The following is a 13,933-nucleotide window of genomic DNA, read 5'->3' on the forward strand; positions in this document are numbered from 1 at the left end:
AGGAGTCAAGACACAGGAGAAGAATGAAAAACATACATTTTAAAATTGTGGTAAAGTATATACAATGTTTTAAAGGTACAATTCATTTGAAGGCATTATTTAACTTAATTATTACTGTAGCTTTTAGCATTCCCATACACATTTAGGATTTTTCAGCCTTGCTATTCAGCTGAAAGAAAACAGTGGTGGAAGCAGAAATGCTTACCTTGGCATTGAGAGAGAGTGCACACAACACCCGACTCCCCTCACCCCACTCCACAGAGCATATTAGTTCAGGTCCTGATTCTGTTAATACCAGTACATGTGCTTAATTTTAAAGCTGTGAACAGGTTCATTCACATCAGCAGTGCTATTAACAGGCCTGCAGTCAAGTGTCATTGAGTCTTGACAGAACCGTCACCTACAACTGTATCTGCAGAGACTGAAGGTGCCTGGGGCACCTCCTCAGTTAGCTAAAGAAAACATTGTTCTCCACGGATCTGAAACTGCAAGTCCTTGTTACAGAAACTGACTGGGTTTTGGCACACAAGTGCTTGAAGAATCAGCCCCCCAGTAAGCAATAACATCTGACAGGGCAGGGACTAAACTGGAATACCTCCTTGAGTCTTCTACATACAACTACTCAATCCACCAGCTCCCTGGTGTACTTTTTCCTCATGATGTACTGTTCTGTATTATACCATTTCTTTATTGACCACTAAATAATGAATGGGCAGAAATATAATACTTGATGACAAACTGGCATGAATAAATTATGTGAAGGAATGAAAAAGATGTGCAAAGAGAACAGAAGCACGTGTCTATATGTGCCTTGGAAAGAGACACATGTATGCATGCACTGGCAGGACAGCATTGGCAGGACAGCACTGCAGAGAAGAGATGTAGACTGTCAAGGTTTCATAGCACAGCTAAGAAACAATGCAAGCACACCATGGGGATCCTCTTAGCACAGCTAAGAAACCATGGAAGCACGCTGCAGGGATGTGAAAACAGTTTATCTCGATTCCAAAAAGCAACAACAGCAGCTGGTAAGGTTAGCTGAGCAGTTACCACTACTGCCAGTTATTTCTTTGACAATGAATGACAAACATTCCTTGTCAGAACTAGAGGAAGGGACAGTCGGATGGCCAGAAAGGTAGCACAAAACCTGGTACATCCTATCTCTCTACTACAGAACAACATTGCACAGGCTGCATTAATGTCTCTGTGCTTATGCTCCTCTTCTGCAAAATGGAGTGCTGAGAGCTCTGAGAGTAACTGTGCTGCAGACTGAGAGGACCCCACCGTGCCGGCGACTGCTCTCTGTATAGGATAATAGCCCAATATACATAGCAAATACCTTCTGGTATAATTCAGCCTATCTTCTGTCTCCTATCTTCTGACATAATCAATTTTCTGATGCCAGCCTATCTCCTGACATCTCTGAATTTAACTGTGTGAGATACTAAGCACCTTTAACTTCACTGTCTCAGCAGCTTGAAAAACCAAGCCGTCAGGAACTTACTCCAGGCTCTAATAATTCAACCTAAGTGATGTTTAGCTCTACTAAAAGCAGTTCAAACAGCACTCATTATTTTTTTTTTCCATGTATGGAGCACAAAGTGTTCCATACAAAAATGCGCTGTATAGGAAGAAGAAATTCTACATCATTATAATGCACAAGTTCTCAAGTTCGCACTTAAATATGTTCTGCCCCACTAGTTCTGTTCAAAACGGTTCAGTTCTTAAAACGAGATACAATCAAAATAACTCCAGACTTGGAAAACAAAGAAGAGAATCAGTCCTGAGATGCCTGTTCATGATGAATGCCTTGGAGAATATTCTGTGTTCAAAGCATGTTTCTCATATCAAAGTTATAGTAAAAGGCATCTATTGAGAAAGACTTGTGGTGTCATTAGCTTTGTTTTCTTTTAATCTGAGAACAGTGATATTTTTCTTGAGTTCTTTTTCATTTAGATGAGAAAAGTTGTCATCCTGGCATAACATGGTTTATCATGGTGCTAGTGACTCGTGGGTGGATCTATCATTCTGTTAATGATGACAAGCTTGGCAAAAATAATGACAGATACTTCACTACTGAATTCATACAGTGTTTGGGCTTATTTGTTCAGTATACAAAAAAGCTTTAAAATATATAATATCTTTATATTACATTTTTTTGAAGAGACTCTGCAGTCTTGCTTACCAAAGTGTATGTAGTGCAATGAAGTCTCCATGACCCAACATCAAGGAATTGCTAACAATAACTTTTTAAAAATCTTTTAAATTTTGTCAAATAAATTATTACTGTTCTTTAATGAACAGTTTTTTTAATCTAGCTGTGTGACCCAATACTCTTCTCCAATAACACTTCTAATGGTGATATATATTAATCTGCACAGTAGACAAAGACTATTGATACATAAAAATGGTACCAATATTAGAGGAATATAGGGAATTGTGTTTCACGAGAACAAAGGTAAGTTAAGTCACCCATAGCTTTAGTATAAATTGAACTATGTTATCACCGATGTGACAACACACACAGGGAATGTGATGCACACTTTTCATTGCAAACAGTGACACCATGTTCAGAACCAGTAAGGGCAGCACTGCAAATCTACGTGTCCCTTGAATGCGTGCTTGACTTTCTCTTGGACATATGCTTTGACTTTGTCTGTTTAGTTTCATCCTAGAAATACGCTGCTTGAGGAGTTAATTTAATCTCTCTCTACAGTGCTACCACGTAGCAAAACAAATAGAACATAAAACATCTGTTATTGTTATTTTGATGAAGAAAAGCTTATTTAGATAAAGCATGTATTTAAAATTGCCATAAGGAGCAGTAACAGGTACAGAGCTCAGGGTTAGGAAATGGGAATGTCGCTTGCAGCTCTGTCTGTAACAGCAGCAGCTGACTTTTGGGAGCCAGGAACATGTTCATCAATGAAGGTACAGAAGTGTGAATGGTACTAATGGTAAGTACCTAGCTTAACGTACTCAGACTGTCAGTTTTGGTGATTCTTTGGCTCTGATATATGGAACTACTGTGCCTTGGTCTTTCACAACTTAAAGACTACAATTAAAGTGCAAAACACATACAGAAATTTTGCAGCATTTTACTTATTTCAGTCAGTGAGGACACGGTAATTAAGTCATCAGGACATCTTGGAGTCTTGTCTGTCCCTCAAAGTCCCTTTGCATTCATTACTTCTTTTTTTGAGGGCCAAGCACTGTAGGTTGCTTCACACCCCAACACTTCTGATGTCAGATAGTCTTGAATTTTGACAAGCAAAAGGTGCTTTTCACACTTCCAGACTGTAGTCTTCAAGTTTAATAAACACACATGAATGAATTTCATCTAAATCCATTTTTAAAAAATAGTTCTTTTTTTTTTCAGAGATAATTTTATTTTAAGAACAGGTGTCTTCCTCAGTGAGTCTTCCTTTAGCGTTGCCAGACTGACCAAATGTTCACAGTTAGGTTTTTTTTCCCATAGTGCTCTATCTGATAAATTCTATTACAATTACTATTTTTTAATACAAAAAACATTGAGCTGGAGAGGTTTTTTCCTCTGGTTTTAATGCATTACCCTACAATAGCTCCCCTTGAATACCTGGTGTTTTAGTTCACACTCAGCAGCTGGACAGCTCCAAAACTGGGTTTGATTCTGGTGTTCTGATTTCTGTCACACAGCTGCACTGGTGACTTCTCTGCCTTTGCTAAATGACTGATTCCTGCCATCCATTCACTTCAGGGCCTCTGTGGCAGGCAGCTGAAAGGTGTAGGATTTTCTCTGTCTTCAGGCTCCATTGAAATAAGGCTTGAGAATTACGCTTACTGTATATACTGTATATATATTCTAGGTGATAGTAAATATTTACAAATAGCACAGAATTTTGCATTATTGCTAATCAACTAAGTCTAAGATTTTCACTAGGAAAGATGAATTCTTTAGGATTCCCTGCTGAAGTCATTCCCACAGGATCAAATTCTGTACCTCTTACTCAAGGAAGTACTTCTTATTTGTGCAAGTTATTTTACTGAGTATCACAAGAATTCTTCACGTTAATAAAGGAACATTTTATAATAGATCATGAAGTGTCCCCCCTGCCAAAAAATATCATATAAGTCAATCCTGGCAGGTACTGTCCTTCAGGAATTGGGATTGGGACTTCTCATTCTACTTTCTACAGTGCTCAAACTTCAGAGCAATTTGTCTGATGGATTTGCTCATTACACGAATTTCACTGCACACCACTGATGGCTGGTTATAAAACAGGCTTCATGACACCGTTCTCCACATCCACTGGTAAATTAATTCACTGGTTCACTGCATGGATTTGGAGAGAAAGTAAGCTAGCTCTTTCTGTCATCCAGCATCTGACTGTGAAATGTTGTTGCTGATGCAAATGCATACTTAATCTTGTTTAATACAGTTTAATAAGAAGTAGGTCAGAAGAATAAAAAAAAATCAGCACTTGTTTCCAAATCATTTAGTAGGAGGAAAAAAGCATTTTAGCTGAGTTACAGTATACTTAAACTGTTTTAACTGCATGGTTTCCTGCCAGAGAGGTCGTTTTTTCCATCCCAGGGTAAGAACTTCTATGTGGGCTGGTTCCCATGGTATTGACGAATCTGATCCTCTCCTCAGTATTGCAGCTTTAGTTGTTACAATGGTTCAAACAAACTGGAGAGTGGATATAAGTCTCTCTTCAATCTACACCCATTCATCACTCACTCTGACCAAAATCCCGTTGGCAGAAGGCAGTGAAGTATTAGACAGAGATACTGAAATTTATTGAAATTGCCAAACTTGGTGTCCTAATAGTGGAAATGCCAGCTTATCAAGAACTTTGCAGTCAGTGTGATAATTTTCTCTGGTGGTTTAAAAGACAGTCAAATATCAGCTAAGATTGGATGGGAGAGAAGCAGGTTGGAAACAACATAATCCAGAATATGTGGGTTGCCATTCTGCAGGAATTCTCACACACTTCTGCAGTTCAGAAGCTGTAAGATACTTTGGGGATTGGGTGGCTATAAGGAGGAAATGAAACACAGTCTTGATTGTTAATGAATGACCACACATTTTTTCAGTTGCTTTTGTCTTCTCTGTAGTACATGCAGTAAAATAGGGAATGGACTTATTTGGAGCGTATATGAACTTCATGAGTCCAAGATCCAGATATATAAAACTGAGCAGGGTGATAAGTAGACTAAACATCTTGGTATTCTTTGATTTGGCATCTCAATAGCCACAGGTTTCTCCAACCAATGGCATTTTCTCAGAGCTTTTTCTTTTTTTTCCTTTTTTTTTCCTTTAAACACATTCAGTGACAATGAAAATCTGGTTTGATAAAATACATTAGGGAAAAGATGGATTCCAGAAAGAAGAGCAAAGCAAAGGAAGCCAAGCCCTCTGTGCCTTCCTAAACCCTTACATCAACAGTCTTCCCTTGTGAGTCATAGGAAAAGGTCTGTATCCCTGCATCCTATTGGGTGTCCCTAGCTATTTTGTAGGCTAAAGGGCTTGTGTCAGAATGCTACTAGTCAGAGAAGTAGAAGCTAGAGGCAAGCAACACAGAAGACTAAGTAACAATTCGTATCAAGAAGGGATAAAGGGGAATGTAGCAGACTAATACAACTGGACACAATGCTTAGAAATAAAAAGGTGCAGTGCATGATACTGAAAGGCTAGTGACAGATTTAATTCATGTCCTAGTCAAAAACCCTCTCCACCTCTTCCTCTTAAATTTCTTAAATCCTCCTTTGTCTGTATTTATACACTGAAAACAGGGATAATAGATCATGGGGAGGTTGTACAGTTAAAAACCTGTGATGGATTGTGTTGAAATACTACTTTAATTATGTCCACACAAAGTCCTATACTGGAGTTGGGTTGGAGGGTTGGGGGGCGAGGGGAGTTGGGGAGGGGGGCAGGAAGATGCAAGCAAGGTAATAGAGAAGGTGGAGCCAGGAAGGATTCAGATGGTGAACTGAAACCAGACACTGCATGCGTTCAAAGACAGCTGATCTGTTTTTACCAAGATCAAGAACAGAGGAATCCAGTATCAGCTGCCAAAATTGCAGTACTTTTGCTGCTACCATGTGGTTTCTTTTCACATTTCTCCCCTGTGTAACAAGGTCTGTAGTTTAGAGTCACAGTTTTTCCCTGTTACTAAACAGGAAATGTTTAGCCTCCCTCATTCTTCTTAGATTTTTTCATCTGAACAAGTGTAAGAATGTATCTTTTATCTCCTTCCCAGTTTCCTTAGCAACACAAAAGGACACCCCAGAGAAGCAGTGTCAGGAAACACCTTCAGTCTAGGCTTTCATGAACTTTTCTAACTTTAACCAGCTCTGATGAGCAGTTTAATGGTAGGTAATTTCAAGCATATTATCTCACATGCATCTTTGTTCCCCCACAATGAAACAATACAGCAAGCAACTCAGCCTGTACTCTGTCACTACTTCCTCAGCACGAAGCCAGCTTCATTACCTACTAACTGGATTTGCACTTATCACACTGAGTCTCTCAAGTGTAACACCTCCTTACACTCAGTCAGTAATCCCCTACCTAGAAAGCCCCTTGCTGGAAGGGCTGTCTTTGAGGACCCAGTGCCATGTGACAAAATATAAGCAAAGATCCAGATTGTAACGGCATTTCTCGACACTTTGGATCAACAGGGTGCTGTTTATTGGCAAGGCAGTGCAATTTGCTGCATTGCTGCTATCACCCTGCTTACCGGTGCAATTGGAAACTAATTGGAACCGAGGAAATTAGTCTATGTTCAACAGGAATCTTCACAACAATCTTTTTCTCCTTGTAATCGTGTTTGCATTCTATTGTGCTGGTCTATCTGCCATCCCTGGCTTCCTGAAATCAATGACTAAATCTATAGCTAAAATCAATAGTGAGCAATAACCCCAGCAATTTTTAGGTAGCTATTGGGAAGATGGCCAAAAATCCCATTAGGCATGTTAAGAATATCTTTCTTTTCCTGAGTCATCACAATTAATATAATGAGTGGCTATGCTTCTAAAAGCATTAGAGTAACTAACTCGAAGTTGTTTGACCGTCTCTGCACAGACGTTCTTAGTTGGAATTAACAAATGATGGATTTCCATTTTCTACAGCCCAAATGAAAAAACGCTGCACTTCTCCACCTGCAAAACTAAATTACTGTTTTGCACAGAAGTAAAAAGTAACAGATGGGAAAAAATACAAAGGGATAGAGGTTGAAGAACAACAAAGATCTACTGCTTAGTAACATTTTATGAAGACTTATTTCACATAGATCAAATAAAGAAGAAACTACCCCTCATCATCACTTAGCAGCACTTTCTCCAGAAGGGACATGTTATGAATTTCCAGGGACTGCTGACCAGAGCCTGGAGCCTGGTCAGCAGTCAGATCAAATTGACCTGGCAACAGCTTCCCGTGCATGTGAAATGCTGTAGCTCCTTTTTTTCCACCCGGTATCTAAATACCAGCTGTGCAGTGCAGTGGAGCTAACCTATCAGTGAAACTGATGGTACCATCTGAGACACAAACATCAATTATTTCAAGAAATCTACCCACTCTGGGTATTGCACGGTCCCTTTTATCATGTAATGGTAAGTAGTGATACAAATACTTATTCAACCAGCTGTGTGGATATACAAATGTTTGCACCACTTCATATCTGAAGATTTACCAGTATTGAACATATTTCCACTGCTGTGAGGTTCATCTAAGTGGGGAAGACAGACACTGAATCCCTTATGGTGACACTGAAAGACTACAGCAAAAGGAGATTCCACCTGGCCATTGTCAGGTCCTGGCTTCTGATCTAGGTCCAGCTAAGCAATTCATTGAAATATCAGTGAAGGAAAAGAAAGTTCCTAAAAGAGAACACTGTGAAAGTAAGGCACAGAAAGTGTATGTACTGAAGGTGCTTCCAGAACAGGCTACCACCATTTTATTTACCTTGAGCAACTACTTTTATGAGTGTTTCCTATCCTGCCTCACACTACTTTGTCCCGTGTTACTTCTTGCAGACCTGTCCAAATGCAAACAGACAGAATAACTTCTACCTGCTTATATTGCTCTGTCTCTTCCCTGGTCACACCTCTCCCATACAACACAATTTCAGACTGCTCATCCAACTCTCTGCTGTCTCTCATGACTATATTCTCCTGTTTTTCTGCTTTCCTGCCCAAACCGGTGTCTCCTTCTTTGCCCAATCCATGTAACAATGGACATCAGCTGCATTTTGGGAAATGTAGGTTAATCATTAGGAACTATTTTGTAATGGCAAATATAGCCTCTGGAGGCTGCAGAAAGGTTCAGGTAAAGGTGATCCTATCTTGGCACACAACAATCGATGATGAGTAACCTCTCAGAGCCCTGCAATCCTAAAACCTCTTTTTCTCCCTCCACATCTAAAACCACAGGGATGAATTTGGCTTGTCTGCTAAGCTGCTTACAAGACAATTCACAACCACAGGATGCTTTGGATGCAGAAGGATAAGTGGGGTTAAAAGGAATCCAAAATTTCTTTTGTTTCTTGAGGTTCTCATTCTGGTTTTGTCCTCTTCTTATGCTGCTAGCATGTGAACACTGGCAGAGAGAGGCTACGTGGGCAGAGAAGGAGCCACATTGATATCCTGTGTGGCTGTTCATCAAAGTGATTTGGCGCCATACATTCCGATTTAAGACCCTGGTCTTCACCTCAAAATGACAGAAAATAAAGGCTGGAAGCGAAAAACCCAGCAGTTGGTCATTGAGTCTATCTCTACATGCCCTCAAGGGAGGGGGACATAGAAGGAAGGTGGGTGAGACAGTAGGCAGATGACATAATAACAGCAGTCATCAAATTGCATTTTAGATTTGTGCTGAAGGGACACAGACTGGCAATTACCTGCCGAGCAGCGTTGACAGTTTTTTTTTTCCTTGAGAAATTGATGAAGAAAGGTAAGTTTGAAGTCTAGACCTCCCTTCACTCTGTCTGGGTTGATGAGAGTGAGCTAGGACATGCTAATGTAGACTCCTAGACAAAACTGATCATAATCTATCTGAGCAGGGTTCTCAGTCTTCAGAGGCAAAACTCATCCATATGCAACACCGCAGAAGAGCGTTCCTTAGGCAAACCAAAATATTTACATTCTCTATCTTTGGCAGCTGATTCCTCTTATAGCAGTTTGTCTATCACACACAAGTGTGAAGTGGCAGGCAAGAAGGCTGAGACTGCTAATGGACCGATACTCGTTCCCCTCCTGACAGGATTTTTAGGAGACATGGCAAGCATATAGGGATACCAAGGGAACTTTTGCAGATAAGACAATCACAGCAAACTACTTCTGCTTAGATGCAGGCTCCAGGCAAAGGAGGCAGTGTGAAAAAGCAGGGTGGGAAAGGGAGCTGGTGATTCACAGCTGAAATGGTGGCCATTTTTCAAAAGATAGCTGTGCTGGTTTACTGACTTTTTTAAGCCCATGACATACAGGAGGAAAAAATATTGTCTTTAAGTGAAAAAAAAAGAAAAAGTTTGATAAGAGAAGTGCTGCTTTTAACTGAGGCCAGAAAACACTGAACTGGAAGGTGTGACTGGGTAAGAGCTCTCCAGGGCGCACAATTCAACAAATGTTTCGGATGAAATTCCACCTGCCCATCTCTGCCTCTCACCCTTTTCCCCTTTTCCGGCTTCCAGACTGACTTTGCAGAATGAAATGTGAAAGGATTATAAAATTACTCTGCAATTACCTACTGAATGTGCAAAGAACATTACACGTCTCTTCTCCCCAGCAAAACAAAGAGGAAAACTTAAAAAATATTAGCACAAAAGGTCCCCTCATAGCAGAGATGGTGATTTTTTTCAAATCTGCAAATGGAAGAGAACATACAACTTTGCACTTTGACCTGATTTGTAAGAAATACACTTTTGTGTGTGTGTGTGTGTAATTGTTGTTTCAAATCAATGTTGTTCCCTTACATTCCCTTGGCATTCAAACCAAGCTGGAACCTCACAGAGTTGTATGCAAGGTTTTGATAAAAAGAGATGGCAAGTATGCAAACTGAAGCTGAGTCATTGCTGTCAAACAGTTTCAGAAATTGGAAGGACTAGGGGATGTATAAACCAATCACACCCATATACGCTGCAGATATTCACTGCTAATAAATGAGCTAATGGGGCATTCTCTGTGTGAAGAGTGCAGTATTATCTCAGCACCGAGCATATATGTAACACCTTTCTCATGACATCACAAATCCCCCTTAATATCTAAGGCTAATTGCTTCTTTTTCTGGTAGCCTCACAAGGAAGCAGAAGATCGACAGCTTGCTAATGCCAACTCTGCTGCTTCCATCCTGCACCACTACTTCTCTGCAGAGGTCCTTTATCTCTACCCCTGCACCTTCTCACCTTTCAAAATCACCAAGCTGTCGTCTGTCCACACTTCATTAAAAGCAAAAACTATAATGCTGGAGAATTACCCGTTCTTAACTAGACAAGTATATATGAAGAAGCTGTTTGACATAAAGGCCATTTTATGTTCTGGACCTGTCTAGTACTCAACATAGTTTAACCCCTGTTACCGCAGAGGACAGGTGGCTTGCGTGAACCGAATACAGGTATCCTCTCAAGGAATTTCAATGGTAGTCTACAAGACAGCGTTAATGAAAGAAATAATTTTCATGGGAAGTATTTGGTGCAGCTCAAAGGAGGAATCTGATGTATTTTTATTGCCCAGAGACAGGAGGTTTATGGAGATTTCAAAACTGTAGTAATTTTATCCCCAAATAAAAAAATGTTTAATGAAAAATCTGAAAAAAAACCAAAGATTTTGAGTGACTATTGGTGTTTGGACCCTGCAAGTCCTCCTTCTTTAATTGTTTTGATTACCATTGAGCAAAATAACTAAACCAGTAATTAAACTGTCAACTAAACCAATGATACATATAGTATGCAATGAAAATTTCTTCCAAATATAATACTCTAAAACAGTGATACCCTTCAACAATCACAAGGAAACATTTAAATGAAAAAGCAATAGCAATTCAACTTCCACAATTATTTCACTCCCACCTTATCACTTCTTAACATCCAAGTTTTCTATATCATATATACTGGGACAGAATGCTCCCCAAAACCCTGCCACCCCTGAAAGTGCAATCATGGTACGGTTCCATTTGTGTGTCTCACTTTAATGAAATGCCTTCATTTAATCTTGAGTGCTGTAGTTGAGGTTTTACTCAAGGATGAACCTGAGACTGTGCCTATTTCCTATTGGTGCGACTGACACCACGTACGTAATTCAAGCATGTTTGTCTTTAGTGCCACAATCTTGTTAGCTCTGCTAATTTAACTCTGACAAACAGTGAGAAACGGATTTCAATATTAGAAGCAGGTAAGAACAGCTTTCCTCCCAAATGCTACGCAGATGAAAGACATCCTCATTTTTTCTCTGCTTTCATATTTCAGTGGCAGTATTAAATGTCATGTATTTCGCTATATGCTTTTCACATCCTAAATGTCTTGGACTTAGTTCAGAGTTTTGAATTTCACGTAAATTATGTAAATCTTGAGGCTTAAATGTAAGCTTGATATCCTCTGAAGACACTGTCTACTTAGTAAGTCTTTCTTGCCAATCTTAAGTTTTCAGAATAAACTATTCCAAACCTCATCATAATATTTTCTCCGGAATCAGTTAGTCAGATTGTCCTTTTCAAGATACCAAATGCCAATGTCCATCCACACTGTGCCCTCTAACAGGCAATGGGTACAGAACAATTATCTGTCAGAAAGACAAGTAGAACCGGTTGGATGCCTGTTCATAAGTAATTATTGATAGAGAGGATATCATCCATAAAGGAATAGGACATTCTGTCATTTCTTTTTAAATATACTAGCTGAAATACAACCAAGTCTTTAATTGGTGTCCACTAGTGGTAGGTGTGTCAGATAGAAATATCATCCAATTTTGCCCTCATCAAGAATTCCCCAAAATGTTTTCTGGGAGCCTTCTGGAATTGTGTTCTCCTAACTCCACTAGATTGCATCTGGAGACTGACCAGTGAATCCACAGGAATGTGCATATCACAGACACGACCAAAATGGGGGACATTGTTTCATTTCTAAACCATTAATGGAAGTATTTGGATTAACTGTGATTTGAATAAACCTATCTAATTTTAGACATGAATACAGGTATGGAGATGACATTATATTGTCAGTTTGATGAAGCTTACTCTCTGCTGTATGTATTTTCTTCATAATCATAAAGAAGAAGCAAAAATTTTTGTCTCCCGTAACTGCTATGAGATGTCTATGAAAGAATTTAATTCCGTGAAAGAAGCCATCACATGTATTATAGCTTTGCAAAGAATAGTGCAGTTGCTTGTTAATTTCTAAGTCATTAAATTGCACATTATTTGAATTAAACAAAGTAATCTAACAGGCAGTGCAGATGTGACTCGGATGCATTTGAAAACTTTATAGTTCTTCATTCTACATACTCACACCAGAAGTGATGAGAATCTGGTGAACAGCACAATCCAGATGATACAGATCAATAAAGAAGCTTTTTCTGAGCCGCCCATTGCAGCAAACAAGGCACAATGAAGGCATAAGACTACAAAATATTTTTTTCTTTGAGGATACACTTGAGTTTAAAAAAATGAAACAAGCAAGAGCCATTTTTACTAAGAAATTGTGAAAATCAGAAGTGCAAATAAAGGTTTTGGTGTTAACCAAAGGACAGAAGCAACATCAGAGTGTTTGCATAGTGTTTTACTAACCCAGCTGTGTTAATATCCCTGGTCTTTTCTGAACATTGCTACACATATTCAAGGCTGTATAAATGGCTACATCACTCCTAAAATGTGGAATTTTTTAAATGAGGTGAATATTTGAGAGTATTTGTTAGCATAGTAAAAAAAAAAAAAGACATACAGAAAGAAGAGCTTCTTCAGTACTATACTTCCATGTTCATCAGTGTGATAAGTGGCTTAAATCTGTAAAACTCCATATTGAAAAGCTACAAAGTAACTGCTTCACTTCTGTTCTCCCTTGTGCATATATGGATCTCCTCTTGTATTCTCATGGACATGTCTCTGCGTTCCCCTCAGTGCCCATTTCTTCTCCTCTCTGGCAGAGAAGCATTGAGGAAGGCCTTTACAGCACTCCCACTCTCTCCCTAAGGGCCAGAATTATCAGCTTCCAAGAGCAATGCAGCTCTGCCACTACTGCTGGCAGAATGTAGTTGTCACTGAGACAGATGGTACCAGTTATTGACAGCTTTTAAAAAAACCTCAAGGTCATAAACTGCAAACTTGACTTGAGGTCTTATTCAGTCGTCAGCCAATGACAAACAGAAGAATTAAGCAAAACTGGAGCACCATAGTTCTTCTGACTTCTGATGAGCAAGTGAGCTACGTTACCCTATGTTACACACCACCTACATGATGCACAGTCACACGATTATGGTCATACACCATTACATCTCTACTGAAGGTGAAAAAGTTTCGCAACATTTCATCTTAGAGATATTCAGTATACCTGAAGGACACAGGCTAGACAAAGCTTGGAGAAAGACAGTGTTTAAGGTTTTTTTGAGCTTGAATCCCACTCCTTACACTGATGATTCAACTTAATTCAATGCTTCCTCAGGAATATTACAAAAATCTAATCATTAGAACTGAAGGGAAAAGAGGGTGACTTTCATGGGGGACTGCAATATTCTGAGAACTGATTTCACTTGTATGTCAAAGCTCCAAGGCAGTGTCTTATATCAGCTTTTCTAGACTTGCTCTTCAATTCCCAGTTTTGAGTACTCTAGAGAATAAGTCAACACGAAACCAAACTGCCTAGTCAATGCATCTTGTTAAAACAGCCCACTTTCAAACTTACTGTGTGGGGAGTATTAAATATTTAAGATATTGGCTTTGGCTATTAGGTACTTACTGTTGTGCTAA

General features: G+C 39.3%; 1 protein-coding gene across 1 annotated transcript in view; it reads right to left on the reverse strand.

Moving 5' to 3' along the window:
* MOCOS (molybdenum cofactor sulfurase) overlaps window positions 1-13,933 on the reverse strand; it is a gene marked incomplete at both ends in the record, with an annotated part of 60,519 nt that overhangs the window by 11,915 nt on the left and 34,671 nt on the right. The gene's annotated exons all lie outside the window — the stretch shown is intronic.

This window comes from Buceros rhinoceros, unplaced genomic scaffold, assembly GCF_000710305.1.
Source record: "Buceros rhinoceros silvestris isolate BGI_N320 unplaced genomic scaffold, ASM71030v1 scaffold7522, whole genome shotgun sequence".
NCBI classification, from domain to species: domain Eukaryota; kingdom Metazoa; phylum Chordata; class Aves; order Bucerotiformes; family Bucerotidae; genus Buceros; species Buceros rhinoceros.